Source organism: Sinocyclocheilus grahami, unplaced genomic scaffold (assembly GCF_001515645.1).
Source record: "Sinocyclocheilus grahami isolate Dianchi unplaced genomic scaffold, SAMN03320097.WGS_v1.1 scaffold742.1, whole genome shotgun sequence".
In the NCBI taxonomy this organism is placed as follows: Eukaryota; Metazoa; Chordata; class Actinopteri; order Cypriniformes; family Cyprinidae; genus Sinocyclocheilus; species Sinocyclocheilus grahami.
This window is the reverse complement of record NW_015505921.1, coordinates 278,699-283,856: the sequence shown is the minus strand read 5'-3', so window position 1 is coordinate 283,856 and position 5,158 is coordinate 278,699.

Here is a 5,158-nt window from a genome sequence, read left to right as displayed (position 1 = left end):
TTAATATAATTATTGATTGGTAATAATTGTTTAAATTAATGCAATAACTAATACTTTTGACTCTTTTTGATCCCTTTTCTTAAAAATGGTTTAAAGGCTGAAATGTGTGCTGAAAACTTTTTACTTGTGAAAACCTGTAACTGAACTGTATATAAGGTATTCATTTTATTTGTGCAGGTCTTAAAAAGGTCTTAAAAATCCTGCAGATATTCAGATTTTATAATAAGAAGCTGTGATGTAGTTAATCGGGTTAGTTTCTGTGTTGTTGTTTTGTTTTTTTGGCTAGTAGAAGTTATGACTGGCCAATAACTTAAACATTTAGTAGCCAAATTGGCTGGTGAGTGAAAAAGTTAATTTCAAAGTTAATTTCATATATATATATTAGGGCTGTCAAAATGGCTTAAAAATTATTATTTTTTACTTAAATATTATCAAAATTCGAATTATATTCGAATTAAAAATCCATGGGTGAAGAAAAGCTTTTGGCTTCCCTCCTGAGGCCACAACAGGGCGCATCGAGCAACATATTTCTAATGCACGTTTCATCAGGCATCAGGTAACATGACTATCTGTGAAAAAAAGTGCATAATGTTTAAAATAATGATTATAAACCAATTATGATTAAGTAGTATAAACAACTATAAACAAAACAGCATCATGTATGTATGCATAGTTTCATACAAAGGGCCCAACACCAATCACACAGAGTACATTTTTCATTTAAAAACACGAGTTGTAGTGGGATGGGGAAAAAATAATGAACTATAATAATCAATTAGCAGAATTTATTACTTAGTAATGACAGTCCTATTTTGTTGAATCAACATGATATGTGACTATATTACAAGTTGTGTTGGTTAATTTCTTCAATTATGCAAAATACTATGGTGGTTGGCTAGGTGCTTGATTATATAAACCTGTATCAATGTGAATTTGCACAGACAAGCATAATCCAAACTTTACTCAGGGGCTTTATAGTCACATCTGTGACGTAACTAAAGCTGATTGCATTTATAACAGCATTTGGGGAACGGAATGTGAAGTTTAACTTTTTTAACTTTACTCTGATAAAAGCAGTGAAAGCCAGTTACAGTTTACAATCAGCTATTTAGTACTCGGGCGATGCCATATCATGATTTCAGTGTAAATAAGATCAACTGTGCAGCTTTTAGTAGCTGTCATGTCTCAGAGGTCAAAATCTGCTTCAAAGTATTTTACTGTGGTTGTTTTTCCATTGTCTTTTAATTGCCACTTTGATATGAGAACAATTTTGAAAAAACCGAAACATTATATGTTCCAAGGGCCAGGTGTTCTATGTGGCTATTACTTTTACTAAATTGTGCATTTCAAATCACAGACTTCCTAAAAAGTATGTCATCTCTCAAAAAGTCATGTTCATTTTTTTCACATCCATAACGTAAGTGGATTTCTCAATTTAAAGCAGAAGCAAACTTGTCCAGATTGACACATGGACTGTACCTGCGGGGGGTTCAGGATTATTATACAAAATAATGATTCCACATACTAGTGATTTCTTTCTCTGTGAAGTTACATTTAGCATATTCACTGCAAATGTCACATCCATTGAGATGGAAATGTTCTTTTATTTGTAACTGACTGCTGTTCAATTATGACTATTGTTAAAAATCACCTTTTTAAACCATTAGTAAGAGTACGTGGAGGCACTGTCTGATCTCTAGTGATCTCTCGTTTCTCCAAGGAAAAAAAGAAAACACTCAGATCTTTTGTCCACTGCATGGTGTTGCCGCTGGACAGTGTTATTTTAGAAAGTGAATAATTTATACACTATTTCTTCAAATATTTAACAATATTTGGTTACCTTTTTTCTCTGTTATTTCCTCATCTGAATTTGAGGCACTGTCTTCAGTATATCTTCTGAGCAAACATCTCTGCTGCAGATCTGAAAGCTTAAAGACAAACACAATCTCATGGCAAATCATAACTATAATATTTATGTTTTCATCTCGCGTGTAATGTGACGTCATGAAACCAACACCAATGAGCTTTGATGTTACTGATGTGTCACCATATTTGCTTAAGGCTCTGTATGTGATCATGGAGTTGAATTATTTTGCGAGTGATTAACCACTTCAGTTCATCATCAGTCAAGTGACTGTATCGCTTTAAAATGCTTGAATTAAACAACTGGAGTGGTTTGGATTACCTTTACGTCCTTTTTGGACCTCACTGACTTTTATGCTATTAACAAAAACAACTGAAACATTCTTCTTTTGTATTTCACAGAAGCAAGAACATCATATGGAATGGCATAAGGCTGAGTAAATGATGATAGAATGTTCATTTTTAGGTGAAAAAGTCAAAGTTAACTTTTTAATTATTATTATTTTTTTTAATTTTTTTTATCACAGTCCTCCTTCTCAGCACAGGCTAGAGATATTTTTTGCACTAAAAAAGCATTGTTTATTAAAATTTCCTACACTCTAAAGAATTAAGTTTCTTGGATGGTTCCATGAAGAACCTTAAACATCCATGGAACCTTTCCATTCCATTCCAAAGGTGTTTTATACTGGAAAAATATACTTTAGGTTATTAAAATATACTTCACACATATGGAATGGCATAAGGCTGAGTAAATGATGATAGAATGTTCATTTTTAGGTGAAAAAGTCAAAGTTAACTTTTTAATTTGTTTTTTTTTTCTTCATCTTTTTTTTATCACAGTCTTTCTTCTCAGCACAGACTAGAGATATTTTTTGCACTAAAAAAGCATTGTTTATTAAAATTTCCTACACTCTAAAGAATTAAGTTTCTTGGATGGTTCCATGAAGAACCATAAACATCCATGGAACCTTTCCATTCCATTCCAAAGGTGTTTTATACTGGAAAAAGATACTTCAGGTTATTAAAATATACTTCACCTTAAGAAAAACATGGTTGTTTTAGGAACAGTTCACTGAAAGTTTCTTTGGGGAACCCAAAATGGTTCTTCTGTCGAATCGCTCCGAGAACCCCCTTTATTGTTAAGAGTGTACATGAAATATTGCTGCATAGAGTTCTTGCCATGGTTCTTCAGGAACTCAATGTAATGTCATGCACACAGCCGTAGTCCTGCAGTGACTCAAACCAACAAACCTATTTCCTAGAGATTGAGGATACATGCATCTCCACATTCTTTTGGTTTGGTTGAAAAAGAAATAAAGACTTAGCTCTGCGACCGGCTCATCTATGCCGGCTGTGCTACTGAGGTGCAGGAGATGAGTACCACACAAATAAGCTACAGTGACTGAATCCCTCTGCTCGGCAGGCAGCAGGAGGAAAACAACGAAAGGAACGGAGCAACAAAGAGACGAGACGGAACGAGGAGTAAAGTGAGGAACAGAGAGTGAAATGAACAGACTGAAGTAATGGGAAATAGAGGGAAGAGTAAGATGGGGTAAAGGTTTAGGAACATTTCAATTACTGTGTAAACAGACAACAAAGAGCCAGAACACTAGAAACTATAACAGTCTTTAGCCTCAAGGGAAACTCATTTCCCCTCTTCAACTCTGCTCTTCACAGAAATAATGTCAGAGACACACAGAGCAAACACTTGATGTTCTGCGTCTGCTGACAGACTTTCATTACATCTGAAATTATCTTCAGAAGCTTGAGGGTAATGAATTGCTCGTAAAAATGAGCAACTTTCCCAAGAGCTGAGATCACTTTTTAAGTTTTCATGGAGAATATTTCTAAGTGTCCAGAGTATATATATTTTTTTTATTTCACTTTAATTAATGTTGTAATTGCTTTTGTAATTGGTTGGCGCTTCACTTGGAGTTTTAGGTCACACACAGCGAATATTTCACTGATTCTTCAGACATGGGAGAAAACACGACACACAACTTTATCTGCCATTCATTTGCAAATTTTCCACTGTGAAAGGAATCAAAGATGATCACTAGAATGTTGTTAACAGAGAAGTACAAAAAATTGCGCAATTTAATTTAAATGATGACAGTACATTAGCACTCATTCCATCCAAACCACATATACACACAATTTTTATCAATGCTTTTACTTTCTGCTCATTAAAGAATCCTGAAGAAATATTAACAGCACTATTTTGTCAACTCCATAAGATGTCAACACTCACAGATTTTCTGACGCTGATCATATTATTCTCGCTTCCTCTCAAGCTCAATATGCTCGTTGGAAGTGAAAAGGGAAATGTACCATTTCTGAATTTTTTCAAATAAAAAAATGTTTCACTTAAGTTGTTATGCTGATAATGTACTGTAATTAGTATTTGAAAAAAGTATCAAATTAGACAAATTCAAAATAGAATAATTGTAGTCTTAGACTTTTAAACCCCACTGCATCTGACAGGAACTCACTTGAAATATAAATAAAACCAGACAGTATATGGTAACACTGTATCTAAAATGCATCACACGTTTGGAAGTCAAAACATTTCCAATTAAATATACAGCAGAGTAGCACTAAAATAGAACCATGATACTCCAGCACTTACAGATATCCCATGCATGATTGATTTAGTCTCTTTGTGAATATGAAACAGTTCTTCTCTAATTCTTCCTTTTTTCCCCACAAACCTAATATTCAGAGTTTTTCCCCCGCATCATAATCAATCAACTATTTATAATCACAGTGCACATAGCAGAAAAGGGAATTTTCATATCCTGTTGAGAGTTACTCTACATTTGTGTGTGTGTTTGTTTATAATGTACATGTATATAAATGAAAATCATTTCCTTCATTCATATTTCATTTTGTTTATGTAATTTTCGGAGGATGTTTGAAGTGTGTTATCAAAAAAAAAGGAATTAAGGAAAAGTCATTTGGTGTCTCAGACCCTCAACAGAACATGAACATCAATGTAACAATGTAACATCACCTTGCACAATACAATTAAACTAAATGACTTACCTTTTTAAATTCTGTAACTTAGCTGACATAGCTATATCATGTACTATATCGTAGTGCATTTTCCAGGGCAGATTCTCCAAAAAGAAGTGAATGCGCAAAAGGAGGGGCATACAGGGTGAGAGAAATAGAGAAAGGTGGGGGCACAAGAGTTATGCTTTATATGTATTGCTCAGTGTTAAAGTGTCAAGGCAGGAGATGCACTCGTGGGGAAACCGGTATTCATGCGCCATCATATTTTACAGCCGATCAA